This window comes from Oratosquilla oratoria, chromosome 26, assembly GCF_046742065.1.
Source record: "Oratosquilla oratoria isolate Oo_2021 chromosome 26, ASM4674206v1, whole genome shotgun sequence".
Taxonomy (NCBI): domain Eukaryota; kingdom Metazoa; phylum Arthropoda; class Malacostraca; order Stomatopoda; family Squillidae; genus Oratosquilla; species Oratosquilla oratoria.
This window is the reverse complement of record NC_134802.1, coordinates 49,745,095-49,766,277: the sequence shown is the minus strand read 5'-3', so window position 1 is coordinate 49,766,277 and position 21,183 is coordinate 49,745,095. Positions and strand designations below refer to the sequence as shown.

The 21,183-nt window shown below is 46.9% G+C and overlaps 1 protein-coding gene across 6 annotated transcripts in view; it reads left to right on the top strand.

Moving 5' to 3' along the window:
- The window catches only part of numb (NUMB endocytic adaptor protein), a 137,726-nt gene that overhangs the window by 63,685 nt on the left and 52,858 nt on the right, over positions 1–21,183 (top strand). The window lies entirely within an intron of this gene.

The following is a 21,183-nucleotide window of genomic DNA, read 5'->3' as shown; positions in this document are numbered from 1 at the left end:
CTTCGAACCAGACTTCCTGACTGACCTATTGCTTACCCCATCCACCCACGTCATCTTCCTTTCTTTCTTCCTCGCACCAAGTATGTACTATGTCTACATCCCCCTCCTCTCTTCTCCGAAAACCCATCACGAGGTCCTAATTAAATCATCTGACGGCGTTTGATGGAATAAAATGAGCGAAGTGTTTCATGAGATGACGTTCCGGCGGGGGGTGGGCACTTTGTAACTTTTATTCAAGTTGCCGGCCTCTGTGGCACCTAGCTTCCCGCTCGGCAGTTAAGGCGTAAGTTTGTCACAACACGCTTATCCTAAACCTTTCCTGCCCTTCAGTTGGTCAACATCTCTTACCTCCTCCAGACCTACCCCAAATACACCTCCCTTCTTTTCCCTTCCCCGTTCTCCAGTCCTCCCCTAATCCCACTCCCCCAGTCCTCCTCTCTTACCTCCTCCAGACCTACCCCAAATACACCTCCCCACTCTTCCCTTTCCCTCCCACTCTTCTCCAATCCTCCCCTGGTTCTCCTCCCCCAATCCCACTCCTCCTCGTCGTCCACCCTCTCTCCCTTAGTTCCTCCCCCTCCCCCCCACTCGCCACCTGGCATTCCTCTTGCCCTTCACATTCTTCCCCGGCAGGAACGCACATCACAGCACGGCACCTCCTCACCTCACCTCACCTTGCTGCAACCTCGCCACCTCGCCGACGCACCCCTCCTCAGGTTTCCAGCCCTCACTCCCTCTTCCTTCTCAATCTCCATCTTCTTTTCCCTCTTCCTTCTCAATCTCCTTCTCCATCTTCTTTTCCCTCTTCCTTCTCAATCTCCTCCTCCATCTTCTTCTCCCTCTCCATGTCCCTCTCCTTCTCATTCTCCCTCCCCATCCCCCGTTTCTCTCCTCTCCCTCCCTTTCCTTGTCCTTCCTCTCCCTCTTCTTGTCCATCTCCTTTTCTTTCTTCCTCCTCATCCCCCATTTCTCTCTCTCCCTCCTCTCTATCTATCTCTGTGTGTGTGTGTGCGTTCCTGCGCGCGCACATGTCCGTCCATGCATCCCACTTGTTTATTGCAAGTTTGAGTGCCTGTCTTTGCCCTACCAAAAAAACTGCCGTCCAGTCTGCTTCAGGACCCGGGTTTTGCCGGGTATTAGAACCTCTCCCTCCGACTCTGTCGTCGGCAAAAAACGCGGCGCCAGTCACAAACTCTAACAATGTACAATTTGTCCCCCGCTTGTTTGCCGCGTCGGTGGTGTTGTATTGGCGCCGAGTTGTACAGCATGAGTGGTGCTGAGTGGTTTGTTTAGAAAATCGAAAGTTGTGCTTCCAACAGGTCTCGGGGCCGTAAAAGTTTCCTGAAACTGGGTCCTCCTCTTGCTCCTCATCCTCCTCCTCTTTCTCCTCTTTCTCCTCTTCCTCCCCCTCTTCTTTTTCGTTCCTCCTCTTCCACCGCCTCTTTCTTCTCTTCCTCCTTCCCCTCTTCTTTTTCTCCTCTTCCTCTTCCTCCCCTTCTCTTTCTCCTCTTCCTCTTCGTGTTATTGATACGAGGGTTAGTACCGGAACAGCTACGTCAGGACCAATAGGTCTGTTGCTGTTAGTGTGTTCTCCTCTTTCTCCTCCTCCTCCTCCCTCCTCTTTCTCCTCATCCTCCTTCAGAAAGCCACAGGGCCAGGTACCCTGTAAGATGCAGCCCCCCCTCTCCATCAGCTTTGAATCGCCAAGATTTTTTTCTCTACCGAGGTCGTTATCTCGGTAATTACTTAAGGAAATGACTTCGAGATTGTTCTTCTGGCGTCGAAGTCCTCGCGAAGGAGGACCCTTCGTTGGCATGGCACCAACAGAACCGCCGTTCGTGACCTGTCCCTCAGACATCTTTCATCATCATCATCCAACTACATAGACACGCGTCGAGGTCATCGTCATTGATTTAGGGTCATTAGCAGGCAGAGATTGGACCACTCGTCCGCCTCTAAACAACACTCCATCTTCGCTCAGAATTCGTAAAACGCACTTGCAGGTGCACGCACGCACACACACACACACACGCACGCACGCTTGCACGCACATAGTCACTGCACTTCTCCGAACTCCCCACAGGTTCTCCCCTGTCGGAGCTCATTTCACTCCTACTCCTACCACTCCCACGCACTCCCCCTCCACCCCTTTATCGCTTTCAGTTCCTTCCCCTCCTCCTCATCATCTTCATCATTATCCTCTTCCTCCACATCATCATCCTCTTCCTTTTCCTCCTTGTCATCAACCTCCTACTCCACCTCCTCAATATCTTCCTTTCTCCACATGTCTCCCCTCCTCATGTTTCCCTTCCTCATCCCCCTCCACCCGCTCTTCCTGTACCCCCCCCCCACATCCCCCATGTTTTCTCTTCTCCCCTTCCCCCTTGGGGTTTCCTTGTGGCACTCCGAAGCTGTGCCAGCCACACACACACACTCACACACTCACACTCACACTCACACTCACTCCCAAGATTCGGCACCAGGCACCCGAAACCCGGTTGATGAAAACCTCTTCATTGTGGCGGCGTTTTTTAAAAAAAAAATCTTCCGGTACCTGTTATGGACGTGCGGGCGTTTTTAGACTGAGGCGTGGACCTCCTCCTCCTCCTCCTCCTCCTAGTGGTAGCAGTAGTGTTAGTTCGTCTAATGCCCTTTTTTCTTAACTGTAGCTTAGTTTAGTAAACACAAACAACCTCGTTAGGGCCAGTACGCCTGTTGTTGTTTGTTATCCCTTTGTGTTCCTCCTCCAACACTTCCCCTCTTTGGATGCACATAATCACTCGACTTCAGCCAGAACGAAATGGTCGAAGTGAGTGCGGAGTCTTGCGGGCGCCTCGCGCATTCCTTCAGGTCATCGAAATCGACATTCGGTCGCCAGTGCCCGCTCTCTTCCTCGCGGAGGCGGACGCGGCTGCTCCATACCTGGGTGGTGGTGGGGGGGGGGGTGCTCCGTGGCCCCCTCTACTCTTACTTAGCAGGCCGGAGTCCCTCTTACACGCGAGTTCGAAAGACGTCAGTTCGATGTCTCCCCTCCGCGTTTGGGTTGGTCGAGGAATAACCAACGCTTCTTTCCAGGTGCCCCTCCCTCACCACCATGGTCTTGGATCACGTGTTGGACTCGTGATCGACAGTTATTAACCTTCCGGATGAGAGCTCAGAGTTCGTATGACCGATCTATGGGTAATACTTTGACCTTACACGCACACACACACACACTCAACTCCCCACCCACGAGAGTTGGAGTAACGACCCTCAGCGCAACGATACTGAAATTATTTCAGTCCTGGGCGGGAGTCGAACCCGGACCGCCGTAGTGGCAGGCGAGAACTCTAACAGCAGCGCTACGATGTGTGTGTGTGTGTGTGCACGCGCACGGGTCTACGCAGCTCGCCCACGTACAACACAGTGCGATGCCCTCCGTTTAAACCATCCCTACCCCCCCCCCTCACGTCTCAACTTCTCGCTCGTACATCGTTGTGTCCTCGTCGTCCTCTTCCCGTTCTCTTCCTCACGACCCCCTTCGATATCCCGTCCTCTTCCTCGTCGTCATCATCGCCATCATCATCGTCGTCATCATCACAGCGTCTTTTCTAATTCACCCGTCTCCCTCCCCCTTCGTCCCGAAGTTGCACTCTATCGGTGGTAAAAAAAAAAAAAAAAAAATCCCTTCCAAGGGTTTATATAAGATTTATATAAGGAAAGATTTTTTTAAGAATACCACCGTAAGATTTTTACAGTGGTATTCTTATAAAAAAAATCCTTCCAAGGATTTATGTAAGACACACACACACACACACACACACACACAATGCACATAAGCATAGTTGACGTCGCCTTGTCATTATGATGTTTCCTTTTCTTCTTGAAGCAACACCTTGAGGTGACTGTGGTCTTGCAAGAGAAACTCGCTTTCCCCGCCACCTCGCTCCACAGCCGAGGTGCCCCGAAGGTGAATAGAATATCCGGGCGGCAGCTAGAATAGATTCTCGGAGAAATTCTTAACCGCGCTGTCTCTCTCACAACATTATTTCTGTACGACTTGCCACGTACCAATGCTGTCTGCACGCAGGGGGCGGGGCCTGAAGTGACGTCATGTCGACTGCATGTTGAGCATGTCGTCATCACTCGCATTGTCATCGTCCTCAAGGCGTTATGATTATGGATTGTAATTCCTTCGCGATATTTATCAGTCTACATACCAAAAGGATTCTTCCCCCTTTATAAGGAAAGTAGCTACTTAGTATTAATGATAACATGATACCAGGTACCAGTTTGCGTCGTACCATCCTGGTCCCTATGGTTGCAAAATATTCCTATTTATGGGCAATGAAGTTCAAGTGACAGACGGAGCATTTGTTACTGTCTGGACGCCACGAGATAGTAAGCGTAGAGGAGGGAGACCAGGCAAGAAGTGGGAAGGGAGGGAGAATGTTGCAGGAGTAGTATGACATTTGAAATTTGAGGAATTTGTGAGAAGCATTTGTTCAACATTGGACTTGGGATTGTCGAAAGTTGGCCATTACTCTCCCCCAGTCTTTCGTGGTTTTTTTTTCACCAGCTGACCAATCTTCTATTTCCTTCTTCCATATTCTACGTCCTTCTCTCCGTCACTGTTCCACATCACACTGTTCCTTCATCTCCAACTCCTTGTCCTTCCTCCCCCCCCCCTCGTCTTCCTCGCCGTCCATCGTCGCCTCGACAGGCCACAGCCCGCTCCTGATTGGATTTTTTCCTTTCTTCCTCTTCCGTATTCGGTGGATTGAAATTGAGGTCTCTCACAACATTCATACTCATCCTAGGGGTCCAGGCCCTCTCAGGGCCTCCCAAAAGCCTACAAGGGGGCCCAAGATCGAAAATAAGAACGCCGAGCGATTTTATTCACTGTTGACGTGGAATGCGGGAAGGAGGGAGACAGTAACACATAAGTGGTGGAGTCTTCACGAGAAAACAGATTGAAGTGTCGCCTTTTGTTTTGGTCGAATATAGTCCTGTTTTTATTTTATTTCTTTTAGTAGAAATTGGCTGGCATTTCAGTTTTAAGAATCAATGTTTTCATTTTATTTTGTTTTGTACTTTCAATCTAATTTAGTATATATACATTTCCCTTTTGCCGTTCTTTGGAGAATGTCGACAAGATATACTCGTTATTCCCGCGACAGCGAGTTTCGCTCCAGCCGTCGTGGCGTCATGGGTTTTGTTATGATGAAGTGGAGGGGATAGTATTCATATAAACACATCAGGGGGAGATTGTTTTATTTCCCGTTTATGTACAGTTTGGTTAGGTTAAAGGTAAAGGGAGGTTGGTTAGGTTAGGTCAGAAGTAAAGGGAGGTTGGTTAGGTTAGGTCAGAAGTAAAGGGAGGTTGGAACTGTACAAACATTGACCATTTTGTTCCATACTTATATAACATCTTAACCTGTAAATGATAATAATATTAACTCCGAGTAGGAAGGTGCGTTAATATTACCTCTGCAGCGACCACAATCTCCGTGTTGACGTCATAGCGCTGTGTCCATGTGTTCCTCACGTCGGTTGGACGACAATTGAAAGCATAAATATGGCGGCGGCACGTCACCTACTGTTCTCGAATCAAGGCCATAAATTCAACTCGGGAGCCATGCCGTTGATGCACTAGCACGCAGTTCACCGCACGTTCACGCCACACAGAGAATAAACACCTTGTTGTAAGAGGACGAGCAGTAGAATGGAATTATTCAAGACCTTGGCAGTTTGTTGAAGGTTCGTTCAAATTCAAAGGGAAACATACGGCGTGACGTCACGGGGTGCCCATGCGGAGCAGTCCATCATAGTCGACTGTTGCACTTCCTCATGGCAACGTGTAGTATGCTTTCTTTTGGGAAGTAAACTGGTCTTCTATAAGAAAAAACATAGACAGGTATTGTGGCGGGAATAAAAATTGTAAGTTGTTTTTCGTGAGGTGAAAGGGTCAAACTAGTAGTTCTCGATTAATTTTTATTATTATTATTATTATTATTTGTTTTCGGTTGAAACCCACTGGGGCACTTATGCACGACTACCGTTTGTTCTGACCGCCGCCAGGCAATTTTATTCAGACAGGCGCTCCCCTCCCTCCCTCCTTGCACTCTTAAAGGAAGATGAAAATACTTGTTTTCGCTGCACTCGTTCTCAAGAATTCTTAAAGAGATTTTTTCACTTAATGCTCCTCGCGTCCCGAGGAGGGCAAGAGTGTTGTGATAAATTTTAACAAACTAAACGGTACTGTCCTCAGATATTCAAGATCTTGACAACATTTTGGAGATTCGTTCAAATGCAGAGGGAAACAGACATGACGTCACGGGGAGCTCAGGCTCAGCGCAAACCAACTCGAAATGACCGTTAGAATGAGTCTATAGTGTTAGCCCCTCCCTATCCCCGCCCTGCCCCTTTCGCCGATCTAGGTTAGGGTTGGGTTAGGTTGATCTAGGCGAGGTTCGATTGAGTCAGGACCCGTTAGATTAGCTTAATTTAGATATTGCTTGATTGCGCTGGGTTATGCTTGATTTTGTTGGGTTATGTTAAATTACGATAAATTATGTTAGGTTACGTCAGGTTAGATTGTTATATTATATCAAGTTATATTAAATTTAGATTACGTTAGTTTTGATTGGGTTACATTAAGTTTGATTTAGGTTTGGTTTGGTTAAGTTTACGTAACTGTTTACTACGTTATCACGGCCCTTTAATACTTACATAAGAAGATAAGAATGAAGGAGATTGGAAGAGACCATAAGGCCTATTGTAAACAGTTCCAAGGTCATTACCGCCTATCAGTCCCGTCGATAAAATTTATTGAACCTTCTCTTTAAACGTCATCGTTTGTCTCCATCCGATTTCAGTTAGCCGAGTGAATTTATTCAACGGAAAGGAATAAATAGTGCATGCCATGAGAAGCGTATGAGGACATGGGTTGCATGTAGTCAACACTGTAGGGGGGCTTGCGCGGCGCCCCTACTGCCCAGATGCACGTAGCACTTTTTTATTATTTATTTATTTCTCGTTCCTTCACCGTTTCCTCGGCCACAGTTAGTCTTTTCCATGGGCTGTGATATCAGCTATTAGTGTTTTATGATTTGTTTCGATATGTTGTTGTTGTTGTTGTTATTATTTTATATTTTTAGTAGCGTTTGACGAGGTTTCGGAGTCACCTACTCCCTGTTGGAACGTCAGGGAGTGATGATCGATGGGAAGTAGCTTGGAGCAAAAGACGCCAAGTGTTTTCGTAAACACTCGTGTGGAATCTTATGTCGGGAGGAGGGGGAGGGGGGCAAAATGTTGAATTAAGCACGTTGTTGCTGTTATCTTTGCAATGGAAGGACTGCGTGCGAGCATTTCTTTCTGTGTAACTGAAGGGAAGTGCTGACGTCATAAGAGATTATAAAAGAATAAGACGTTTGTTATGCGTCGTTCATTAAAAGGAATGCGGACTGCTGTGTAAACACATTCTTCCTCTTCTTCCTCCTCCTCCTCCGTGTTTTTATTTTTTTTTTCTTCGTCTTCTTATTCTTCTTTGTTCCAATGCATTACATTCCATTAGGAATATTACATTGGAGGTACGCAACAACTTATGGGGAATTTAGGGTGTCTTTCCTATTTGATTAAAACAAATGAATTCTAGATGGGCTCTTTTACATGCGTGCGTGCTTGATTCATCAAGGTGGATCACGTGTTGGACTCGTGGTCGGCAGCTGTTACCCTCCCAGATGAGAACTCATACATAACTCGTTGTATATGTAATACTGCGACCTTATAAACACACACATTCACAACTTGCCCACCAGTGTTGGAGTGCCGGCTTGTAGTGTGTGTGTGTGCGTGCGTGCGCGTTTGTGTGCGATCCAGTGTCTCCGCTATAAAGGTTCGTTTTGCTCGGTGCGATTATCGTTCAACAATGATCGTTCACGTCTCAAAAATTATCGTCCAACGATTGTCTAGAGCACTCATTCTTTGTTTATGAATGATTGGGGCTGTTTTGCTTCGAGCGACTGTCACTATAGTCGCTGAATCAAAGAATTAGTGCTCTAGACAATCATTTGACGATTAATTCAGTCGTGAACGATCATCGTTGAACTATAATCGCATCCAGGAAAACGTACACTAATGAAGGAGACACGATGGGTGGCGTTTTCTATGTCCAGTGAGTCACGCATTCTACATTCCCGTGTGGTCAGAAATGCCTGACACAGTCGCCAAACTGTCTCATTGGTCCCTACTTTACTCGATTAGTTTTAGAAATTTGTTTCTCAAAATTGATGTATTTGTTTATTCATTCATTCATTTATTCTGGTGTAACTACATTTGTGTTGGAGTGACAGACTACCAGTTGTATGTAAAGCTGTTTTGAGGCCAACGAATGGGGACGTTTTATCCATACAGCAGCGTTTCTCAACCTTTTTACCCTTGCGTAACCTTTAAAATAAATTGCATGTGTCAATGAACCCCTGCACAAAAAAAAACACATATACCATATCTTTCTCATTTTATTTTCATCGTAATAATAGGTTAGATAGGATGTATGTATTAAATTACTACAATAACCAAGAATATGTCGTGCGTGTTTAATATTACGTATATGAAATTCAGTAAAAAATCAAAAGTGTATTAGCTTATCTCACTTGTTCTCGCGGAACCCTTAGGGACTTTTTGCGGAACCTTAGGGACATTTTGCGGAACCTTAGGGTTCCGGGGAACCCTGGTTGATTCAGAAACGCTTTATATTGAGTCAGGCCAGCGACGCGAAGCGACGTAGGGTTGAGTGGTCGGGAGGGAGAGGGAGGGAGGGAAGTGTAGGTCGCCATTGAACAACAAGAGGAGGAGGGGCGTGGGTGATTTGTTGTGTTTCCGTGGGCGGACCTGGGGGGAGGGGGGGGAAGTGGGCGGATGCTTGCTGACACAAAAAAGAACGAGGAGAGGAAAACACAAGGCTTGTTTTTAGTGCAAACATGTCGTATGATGAATATTTTGCATCGTAGCAACGCGTTTCTGGAACTTGTTGTGTGAAAGGGTTTACTGTTATATGGGCGTGGTGTGGTGAGCATACACGTTGTTTTGTTACCGGTAACGGTAACGCAAATACTACATGCTGGGGGTGTAGGTAACCGATCTTCATTAAGGAAATTATAATTTTTTATTTATTTTCTATTTATTTATTTCAATTCATGCTTGAAGTGGGGTAACCCAGTTTTAATTATTTTGTTTTAAAAAATCACGCAAGCGTGTTGATAATCGTAAGATATTTCTGACAATGTTACCATCGTTCTCTCTCTCTCTCTCTCTCTCTCTCTCTCTCTCTCTCATTAAGGAAATTAAATTTATTTTTTGTTGAAAAATATACAAACGTTTTGATATTCATAAGATATTTCTGACATTGTTACCATCGTTTCTCTCTCTCTCTCTCTCTCTCTCTCTCTCTCTCTCTCTCTCTCTCTCTCTCTCTCCAGTGCTCAGTGCCGTCTTAATCCATCCATGGGTCCTGGTTAGCGGAAATGAATTTAAATTTATTCTCGTCCAAGGATGGAGAGGGGAGTTAACTTGATGGCCATGGAACTGCTGCTGTTGTTGCAGTAATTAAAGCACAACCAAGGGTCTGTATACAGAATTTTGGCCCTGTACAGTCGGCCACACCTCCGCGGCGGCGCCGTCGCAGAGGTGACGGGGGAAGCTGTTTACGTAACGTAGTGTCACGTGGGGTCACGTGACCTAAGTGACACGTCCGTCACGCCTCTGGAATATGACCTTTGGGGTGTGTGGGGTGACGTAGGTCGTGGGGTGAATTTGGGTGGGGCTGATTTAGGGTGTTGGGGTGATTTTGGGGTGGGGTGTGGGGGTTATTTTGGGGTTGGTGTGTGTGGGGGGGTGATTGGGGTGTGTCTGTGGGGGTGATTTTGGGGTGTGGGGTGATTTTGGGGTGGGGATAGTTGGGGTGTGTGTGGGAGGGTGATTTTGGGGTGTGTGGGGTAATTTTGGGGTGGGGATAGTTGGGGTGTGTGTGGGAGGGTGATTTTGGGGAGTGCAGGGGTGATTTGGGGGGTGGGGGGCATTGCTCTCCCTCGTTGCCAGAGAGCGCCGGAGATGCATCGACGCTTCCCCCAACACATTATTCATCCCCGGAAATGGGGCTGACGTCATTGTCTGGCTAATGGGGTTATCAAACTGGGATGTTTTTCCTCCGACATCGTACCTCCAACCTCCATTTGAATAACTAGAGTATAACTTCGTCTACAGAAATCTAGATTTCTCTAAGACGTTTCAAGAGTATACAATCTATTAGTTCATCAGCTTTGCTATAAATGACGTAAAGATAATTTGATATTTGGAGATTTGAAAAATAAAATATTGTAGCCGATATCATTTTTACTCAAACGAACTGTCGACGCTGGTGATGCCCGTGGAAGCCCAGTGTGATAGCCCCGTAATGGAGCGATGTTCGAAAAATAGACGACTTACGAATTCTGGGCTCGTTATTTCTCCATTTTCTTTCATTATTGGACCTCGATACGATACTTCCATTTTCTCTAATGAACAAAGAAATTAATAAAAACGAAAAAAGTTGTTACAGGAATTCACTGCCCATGTAAAAAGAAAAGAGAAATTACGCTCATAAATATTTTTTATCTATTTATCGTGTAATGCAAATGAAAGTGTCGTATGATTTAGTAGCACGAACGATAAAACGAGAAGATATCTTCATGGCGTGGTAATTATCCGCCATATTTTATCGTGTCAGTGAAATATTATACGCTTCGTCCACTTGCATAAGAAAAAAAATGAAGTTGTAATAAATTCCTTTTAGTTTACAAATACATTTGTGTACATTTCTACTTTTTTCTCTTGTCGCAAAAGAAAAAGTCGTTAAAATATCGTAATACGAACGATTGACGGAAATATATCCTCTGTTGAATTATAGAAGGCGGGAGTATATATGAATTATATACAACGTAGGAATGTAATTTCATGTATGCAAGAAAATTACTTTGCTCTTATGCGTCATGCATTGATGAAGGATTAGCATTGTCATGATAAACATGCCCTCACAGTTGGATTCCCGAAGCAAACATGTATGCTATTTACAAAACATGTATGCACGAAAATTACACTTCTTATGTTTGTTAAGCATTCATGAAGTCCGATTAATTTTAGCATCATAATATGTACTCGCCGTTGGATTCCTAGACTGAGCATGCATAGTATGTGCAGTTTATATACAAGAGAATTGACCGGGTCTTATGCGGGTTGTGCATTGATGAAGGTTTTGCTTTGGGGGAGTTGGGGGGCGGGATTTGGTGGATTAATTCAAGTCGTCACACTTCCAAGTCTCGAATATTCTACGTGTCTTGCAAATCGAGGGCCACTCGAGGTTCCCATAAGGGCCCTTGACCTGTGTGTGTGTGTGCGCGCGTGTGTGTGTGCGTGTGATTCACCATGGTCTTGAATCACGTGTTGGACTCGTGATCGACAGCTATTTTCCTCCCGTAAGAGAGCTCAGAGCTCGTATATGACCGATCTGGTAATGCTGTGACCTTACACACACACACACACACACAAACTCAACTCTCCGCCCACGAGAGTTGGAGTAACAACTCGCAGCGCAGTGGCATATGTTATTAAAAGTAATCTGTTGGGAAGCCGTGAAATTTCAGGAATCTCCAATGTAGTTATTTTATTTATTTGTTTATTTGTGTATTTATTTTTTCAAGTACCAAGCTGTTAGAAAGTGTTTCCGGTGTCCGTGATTTTCTGTACTTCTGAGAAGTTGCTGAGTGATGGAGAGTATGTGTGATTTGTGATTTACCAGAACTGAGTCACTCTTCAGGTCTCACTTCGGCCTTTCTTGTCTTACATGACGTCACCGGCTGTGACGTCATCGCCTTGACATCTCGGAAGTGATTCCCGTTGACTCGAGGTCGGGAGTGACGTGACAAAGGCTATTGACGCCGCCGTCATACGAAGGGAAAAAAAAAGGTTATGTTAATCCTTTGTTCACCAAATAACATAATTCCACATAGTGCGTGTATATATATATATATATATATTATATTATATATATATGCTAATAAGAACATGGGTACGTGTGTTCATTTATGCAAAGTAGACCACTTGGAAAAAGAAACTTCGTATATTACATCTTCAGTCCATTGAAGATGTAATATACGAAAGCGCTCTGCTTCGTTAGTTTCTTTTTCCAATTGGTCTACGTTGCACATATATATATATATATATATATATATATATATATATGTGTGTGTGTGTGTGTGTAAGTGTGTGTTTACCTAATTGTATAGATGAAAGGAGCATCGCTCGTGGGGTTCCGTCTCCTACTCTCCAATTTACCGTACCCTGCCTCAAAGTCATACACCGTTCCAACTTAGTCTATGCCCGTGATGTGTGTGTGGGTGTGTGATTCACCATGGTATTGGATCACGTGTTGGACTCGTGACCGACAATTAACCTCCCGGATGGGAGCTGAGAGCTCGTATTGTTACGCTCCTCCGAAGAGCAAGGGCTCTGACCTCCGGAGGGTGCGAACTTTGTATCGCTAGGGCAAGAGTGGTCCAGGTTTCTGTGTTTATTACGAGTGTTAGTGGGAGTGCGTGCATTGTGTATGGGAGTGGAAAATCAGACTAATTGTCTTGACCATGCTCGGAGCAGCTGCCTTACGACTGACTTTCTTTCTGTCTTTACAATATAAGGACATAAGAACATTAGAATGAAGGAAACTGCAAGAGACCATAAGGCCTATACTAGGCAGACACCTCGGTAATTATTACGCACCTCCCTCTAAGGCCGTACAGTTTGTCTTGTTTTTTTTCCATGATTGGCTAAGGGTACAGCCCTAACAAACTTTTGGTCAATAGATACAGTCACTACACAACGTGGGCTGGCTTGCCCGATTACACCGGGTCTCTTCATTCATGTGATATATTAGTTCCTTTTAGAGAAGGGCCGTCATGTGATGCCCATACATTTATTTTTTTGATAAGGGCTTTTAGGCAAAGTCGTGACGAGATCGTGAGAATCAGGTTCTCACAGTATATCTTTGGGTAATCCTGTGACCTTACACGCACACACACACACACACACACAACTCCCCGCCCACGATACTGAAATTATTTCAGCCCCCTGGGCGGGAGTCGAATCCGGACCATCATAGTGGCAGGCGAGAACTCGAACCACGGCGCCACGAGGTGTGTGTGTGTGTGTGTACCTAGTTGTAGTGCATGTGGTTGGAGCAGTACTCGTGGGGTCCTGTCTATTTTCCTCCGTTTGATAAAACTTGCTTGAATTCTTTTATACCGTTGGCTTGGTTTAAATTTTCATCAAACATTGGAGAACTATATTTCTAAGTGGAAATTTATACTTTCGGACACATTTTAGTTTTGTTTTGTTCCTTTTCTTTTTTCTTTTCACTCTTGTTTTATCTTACTTGTCTTATTTGTGTGCCTCACGCCATTGTCTTGGATCATGTGTTGGACTCGTGATCGACAGCTGTTATCCTCCCGGGTTAGAGCCCAAGACCTCGCATACTCCTATGACCTTATGTGTAATGATGTGACCTTACTGTGTGTGTGTGAGAGAGAGTCCTCCCGTATTAGAGCCTAGACCTCGCATACTTGTTTGACCTTACGTGTAATGATGTGACCTTACACACACGTGTGTGTGTAAAAGAGAGAGAGCGCCTCCTCCATCCCTGATATTCTCAGTAGGGCAGATCCTATGGTGGAGGGAGGCCGAGTGAGAGAAAAGTCGCGTCGAGCTCCGCGCCCTGAAAGTCATCACCTCGGGGTCCCCGGGGGGGGAGGGGGCACGGGAAGTGCGAAGCCAGACCAACGTCTTGCGCAAATTCCGCGGTCAGTCTCGTATCGAACTCGGGCTAGTCTGTCATTCCGAAGAAGGAAAAAATGGAGGAGGGGAATGCATGCGAAATGGTGCAGCAGAAAATGAGAAGGGAATGACCGGGAAGGGGGGAGGGGGGCGTTGATATACGATGCGAAGGTATTCGTGTGTGTGTGTGTTTTAACTAATTGTATTATACAAGAAAGGGGCAACGTTTGTCGGGCACTGTATCTTGTTATCCAATTGTGATTCAACATGGTTCACCATGGTCTTGGATCACGTGTTGCACTCGTGATCGACAGCTATTTCCCTCCCGGAAGAGAGCCGATCTATCGTAATGCTGTGACCTTACACGCACACACACACACACACACACACACACACACACACACACACACACACACACACACACACACGCACACAACTCCTCGCCCACGAGAGTTGGAGGTAACGACCTTCAACACAGCGATACTGAAATTATTTCAGTCCTGGGCTGGTTTCTAACCTGGACCGCCGCACTGGCGGCTAGGAACTCTAACCACTGCGCCACGAGACGTGTGTGTGTGTTAACTAATCGTATTTACCTAATTGTATTATACAAGAAAGGAGCAACGTTTGTCGGGCACTTAATCTTACTATCCAAGTGTGTGTGTGTGTGTGTGTGTGCATGCGTGCGCGAGCGATTTAGTGCGTTTGTATGTACCGAACTGTAATGTACATCGCTTGAGGTGTCCTGTCTCATACCACCCAATTGTGTGTGTGTGTGTGTATTTGTTGTATTTACCCAAATGCATACAGGAGAGCAACGTTCGTGGGGTTCTGTATCTTGCCACCTAATTGTGTGTGGATATTTGTGAGTGTGAGTGAGTGAGTGAGTGAGTTCACTGTGCACTTGCGAGTGTTGAGGGAACGAACCCGGCCATGTAGCTTGTCCCTGTGTGCACGCCATCCCGTAGGAGGAGGAGGAGGAGGAGGAGCAACGGTACAATAGGAGGAGTAAAGGACGCAAAGTGATACCACGAGGGTCGGGTTGCTTCCCCCCTCCCCTCCCCCCACCTTCCCTCCTCTCCCCCTTCTCCCCCCTCCCCCCTCCCTTAGTATCGTCAGCTCGAATTACTCGGGTACAGCTCCACTTTTATTGTCTGCGTTCTCCCGCTGGTGGCCTCTTAGCTAACAGGCGACAGCTCGACAGACACATAGGCGACAGTTCGACACAGGCAGGCGGCAGCTCGACACAGACAGGCGACAGCTCGACACAGACAGGCAGCAGCTCGACAAACAGACAGCTCGACAGAGAGCCAGACAGACAGGCGACAGAGAGACATACATGAGCAACAGAGAGACAGACAGACAGACAGGCGGCAGCTCGACAGACACATGAGCAACAGCTCGCCAGACAGACAGGCGGCAGCTCGACAGACAGACAAGCGACAGAGAAACAGACAGACAAGCGACAGAGAAACAGACAGACAGGCGACAGAGAGACAGACCGACAGGCTAATGACAAACACAAACAAGTAGGCATAGACAAGCAGGCAGGCAGGTAGGCAGGGAGGCGGTGGGTCGGTCGGGTAGAATGACCTCAAATATGTTTCGCCTGGAGGCAGACGGGGGAGAAAGTGAGCGAGGGAGGGAGGGAGATCGGCTGCTTCAGTGTCCAGCTGAGAGAGAGAGAGTCTTGGGTGTTCTTCCAGTTCGAGAGCCCGTCCGAGCAGTTGTCAAGTCGGTTGCTAGCGACGTGGGAGTCCGTGTGTGTGGGACAAGGTTAGCATCTTTGCTACCGAGGATGAGGGGAGGGGAGGTGGGTGCCACGGAGTGGAATAGAATAGCCTGACGACAGCTAGGTTGAAAGGAAAAAGACAAACAGGTACGGAAGGGGGTGTTTGAGGGGAATAGGCTCCATTGGGCTACCCAGGGTGTTGGGGGAAAGAGGTGGAGGTGCCCTGGAGACGAATAGAACCACCTGCCGTCAGCCACAGTATGAGGAGTGCCACCCTGTATGGGTGGGGCCCGATCTCCTTACCGCTGAGTTTGTAGACCAAGGCGCTATCCGCTGTACCAGGATCCTTTGAGCATGTGGTTTTGGTTTATGTCAGACGATTCGATTCGGGATGGAATTGGAGAGAGGAAGGCGCGATCCCCAGTTAGTTTAGAGTCGACCCTCTTCTCCTCTCCTCGGCTCCCCTCTCTTCTCCTCTCCTCCCCTCTCTTCCCTTCCCCTCCTCTTTCCTTCTCTTCTCTCCCCCTCTCCTCTCTTCTCCTCTCCTCCCCTCTCTTCCCCTCTCCTCTCCCCTCTTGCCTTCCCCTCCTCTCTCTTCCCTTCTCTTCCACTCTCTTCCCCTCTCCCTCTTCTCTGCCCCCCAATTTTCCCTTCCCCTCCCCTCTCTTCCCCCTCTCTTCCCTTCCCCTTATTCCACTCTCCTTTCCTCCCGTTTCTACTCCCTTCTCCTCTCTTCTCTTCCACTCCCCTCTCCTCCCCTCTCTCCACAGCTGAATAAAATCGTTTAGAACGAGTCAGCATCGAAGCTTCAAAACGGCGTCGACGTATTGAAGGCGTTGGACGGCACAATTAAGTGTTCCATTTATTACACCCCCGCCCCCCATCCCTCCCTGTTCCATCTCTCTTGTGTTGGCTGGATGCCAGGGGTGGCTGGGGCTGGAGGGAGTGGCTGCCAACTTTACTGGCACTGATGTGGTGTCCGTGTGTATGTCAGGCAGGGTCATTGAGGATATGACCTTGTAGGGACAGGGGGTGGGGTCATGACCCAGGTCACCCATCCCCTAGAAGGGGGTCCTTCATTGAAGGACAGTAATTACCGTCGAACCTAATTGTTAGACAAAAGAGGGAGGTGGGGAGTTGTTAGCCACAAAGTAGTTTAGTGAGAGAGTAGGCCTTGAGTGACTGCACATGCCTCCCCACTCCGCACTCCTCCCCCTCCTCCTCCTCCTCCTCCTCCTCCTCCTCCTCCTCCTCCTCCTCCCCACACGTGTCCAGTAGAGCACCTAAGCAGAACACAGATCTTGTATCCTTGGCCAAAACGAAATCTTCGAGGGGACCGCTGTTGTAGGTGTCACGTAAATGTATCAGTGATACCTGAGACGATTTCCCAATGCGCCATTATTTATGTATTTATTTTATTAATTAATTAATTTTTACTTGTTATATTGGAGACTATTTCTCTCTCTCTCTCTCTCTCTCTCTCTCTTAAAAGTGTAATGATATCTAATCTTAGGCTACCCCTCCCTTTTTCTGCTACTCTCCTTATCAGCGCTAAAACTACAAAACTTGGGAGTGATATTGTCCCCCAAGTATAGACACGCTGGTTAGCGGTGACGGAATAGTAATACATGAAAAAATAGACATTCCAACTTGTTCTCTCTGATTAACAAGAATGGCTTGAAAAAAGTTTGAGAACTTAACTTTGCTACTGTTGTACACAGTAAGGGCTTCTTCCAATTTGGCAAGACGTTGAGTGGAAGAGATATAATAATCGTTTATCTAGGAACGTTACCTCGAACGTTTATCTAGGAACGGCCCTTCGAACGTTTATCTAGGAACGCTCCCTCGAACGTTTTTCTAGGGACGCTCCTTCGAACGTTTACTTAGGAACAGCCCATCGAACGTTTACTAAGGAACGGCCCGTCGAACGTTTATATAGGGACGTTACCTCGAACGTTTACCTAGGAACTCTTCTTCAAACTTTTATCTAGGAACGGCACCTCAAACGTTTATCTAGGAACGTTACCTCGAATGTTTATTTAGGAACGTTACCTCGGAAACCTTCCAAAAGTGGGGAACCCCCACACGGCGCCTTATGAACCTTTGTGTGTGTACGAAGCTTGAAGCCTTCAAAGTGTTGAACCGAATCCAATTTCCTTTGCTCGTGCTGGCTCTAAGTTACGCAAGGAAGGCTTCCTGCCCACTGAAATGGATATGCCGTCGGGGGTGCTCGCAAGTTCATAAGAATGAAGGAGACTGCAAGAGACCATAAGGCCAACACTAGGTAGTTACCATGTCAGTGTTCCCTTACTCGATGGGATAAGCAGTGGCAGGTCAAGCCACGAGGTTGGATGAAGGTGAGGAGTCTGAGGATTACGGGATTCGGACTCACAATTGAGCAAATGGGAGACCAGCACGCTTCCGATGACGACACCAGCGTTGGGTGGAGGGCTAAGAGAGAGAGAGAGAGAGAGGTGAGCTGGCAACTAAAACGTCCAGGAGCTACTAACAACCTAAGACACACTAGCGTAGTGAGACAAACGTCTCAAAGCTCCTGGGGAGAGATTAGTTCTATCGCAAGGGACAAGTGGCACTTGACCCCTTCCTAGCAGCCGAGGGGGAGGGGGGGAGATGAGGGTGCCACGGAGATGAATGGAATAGAGCTATGCCAGCGTAATGAGGGCCACACAGGAAAAAAAAAAAAGGCACAATAGAACTGGTGCTATACAGTACGGACTGGGTTGTTTGAGATTGATCATATCGCTCCCATAACCGAGTAGGGGAGAAAGGTTTGCCATGGAAATTGATAAAATCGATGGAGCTGGAGCTAAAGAAATACCCATCCAGTACTGATAGTGAATCAGCACGATGCGCAGTCAGCAAAAGACACAAAAGTGTTTCCCAAGAAAAGTAAAAAATAATAATAATAATAATAATAAAAAATAAAATAGTAATAATAATAATAATAAATAAATAAATAAATAAATAAAAAATTAAGGAGGAAGGCTCAAGGTAAACGGCGAAGACTTGGACAAGCAAGAATGGACTCATATCGACACACGCTTGGCCAGTGTGCTCAAGTATTCAGAATTCTGTTGGCGTTCGTGTTGCAGGAAGGAGACGTCGTCTGTCGAGGTGGTCTGCCGGATGGTGGAAGAGTCGTCTTCGCCGTCGTCGTCATTATTCCAAGGGGGAAGGGAAACGACCGCTACGCATCGCGAAGCAGACTTAATCACGATTGAAGAAAATGCTGATGGCTGCATCAGGGGGAAAAAATCTTTGCGGGATGTGCCTCTCTCTCTCTCTCTCTCTCTCTCTCTCTCTCTCTCTCTCTCTCTCTCTCTCTCTCTCTCTCTCTCTCTTTAAGCGCGTTTCTTCACGGCCTCCCGGACTTCGAGTCCAACTAATGATAACCGGAACTCTTGCGACAGAGATGTTTTTCCACTGAAAGAGACTCTCCCCGCGTTCTTGGAAACTCGTTGAAATTCATTCTCGTGCACGGCGGATGGGTTCCCCCGCCGGCGCTCGCTCGCTCGTTCGGGTCGCGGAACTGCCGAGTATGCACGTCACGTGATCTCGGATTCGGGTAATCCATCCCGATGTTGGGACTCGGGTCCGGAGGGGCAACTGTGGAACCGGACGGAAGGTGAGGAGCCTACGCCGGGAGGCGATGAGTAGCTTCGGCCCAAACCGTCACATTTGCTCCTATGTGCTTTGGATTCACAAACAGTACTAGGAATCGGAGAGAAGTGCGGAATTCGAATCCACAACTAAGCGAGTACGGGACCTGCACGCTTTTGAATCGGGGTTTAGTGTGAAGTTGAAGACAGGCATACAGATACCAACCCAAATAAGTCAATACCCATCCAAACTAATTTCTGTCCAGAAGACGTCAAAATGCAAACGGTGGAAACGACGCATTGCGCTTACCTTGCGTCAACGCGGACGATATTTCATGATAATAAATAGTGTTGATAACATGTTTCAAATGGGCATCAGAAAGAAAGATAGACTTGCTTAAGTGGATCTCGGTACTCAAGTCAGTTGATGAAACGAAGTTACTTCCCAGTAATGGTCATCTAGAATATATTAAGAAATAAATAAATCACCACAAGATGGTCATATCATATTTATAGCAGGATTACAAATTAGGAAATAATTGTTCCGAAAGTATCAGGAAATCTGTACATGCGATGGCCTTTGGCCAGTGACGTCAAGACTGCGTCATGTCGTCTTGGAAATCGGTGATCGGCTGCTTTGATAACCGTCAAATATCTGTAACAGTACAGAAATATGCTTCCTGGTTGGAGTGCACGATTGTCTGGCTGTTCTTGAAGGCCTACGACGAACAAGGGGAGTGGTCATGGTTTGTGTGATACGTGAACGTTTTTAATATGCAAGGATACCTGAAGAAGAAGGAGGAGGAGGAGGGGGAGGGGGAAGGAGTGATGGCCGTTGGTGGGGCGAGAGTCGTTGCGTGGCGTTGAACGGAGTCGAGTGCGACGGCTCCTGCGGTGAGGCGGAGCACGAAGGGCAGAGTGGTAGGCAGGCAGTTCCGGTCTCAGTCTGTCAGTGTCTGCATCAGTCTCCCCCCTCCCCCCCTCTCTCTCTCTCTCTCTCTCTCTCTCTCTCTCTCTCTCTCTCTCTCTCTCTCTCTCTCTCTCTCTCTCTCTCTCTCTCTCTCTCTCTCTCTCTCTCTCTCTCTCTCTTTCTCTCTCTCTCTCTCTCTCTCTCATTGGGAGTGTTAGGGCAAATGTACGAGTACACTAGAGCTAAGAGAAATTAAACTGGGAAAGAAAAGAAACGTGACTGTTAGAAACAGCGTCTCATGACCCGGGGTGTTGAAATCTGTTCCAGGAGGTGCAGGGAAACTGTGCACCTGTTTCCGTTCTCACCTTGTTCTTGTTGCTTTTGCTTAGTATCGACATCCTTGATGTTTTAGATCTGGAGAGGAGTGTAGGAGCATGATATACAATCAAGCAGTATTTCACTTTAGCATGTCGTTTAAGTCATGTAGCTGTGAAGTCATGATCCTGTGACTAACTGTATTGGGACCTACACTACCTAGACTTGACTACACATAGTGGGTCGGAAAATATAAGAGACTGATATGTGGGGAAAGTAGTAGGAGGATTTAGAGTGATTTTGGAAGTAATGAAGGATCAAAAGGCAGAAAGGTAGGGAAGAGAAGAGGGAAAAATAATTTCTTTCGAAAGCATCTTGCCCTTAGCTGAATAGAGTCGTTTGTTATTTGCCAGAACAAAGTAAAAATGGCGTAATTTTGAAGATGCTGTTACGATAATTACTACTTTTTTATCATCACGGGAAAGTGTTCATTTAAATGGGCGAGGCTGTAACACCTTAACTTCCGAGGGTTGGGGGGGAGGGGGAGGGGGGGGGGAAGTCCCATGGGGGTGGAAACAAAGAGCTGGTGACGCATGCGACAACCGAAAGGCGAGTGTCACCTGGCACGGAGGGGGAGGAAGGGAGGGGGTGGAGGTGTTAGGGAGCCCCGTGAAAGGAAATAGCTATGGTGTTCGTCAGGTCAGAATCATTAAAGGTACCTCGTAGGGTTCAGGGATGATATTTGGGGGGGGAGGGGCTCATTAAGG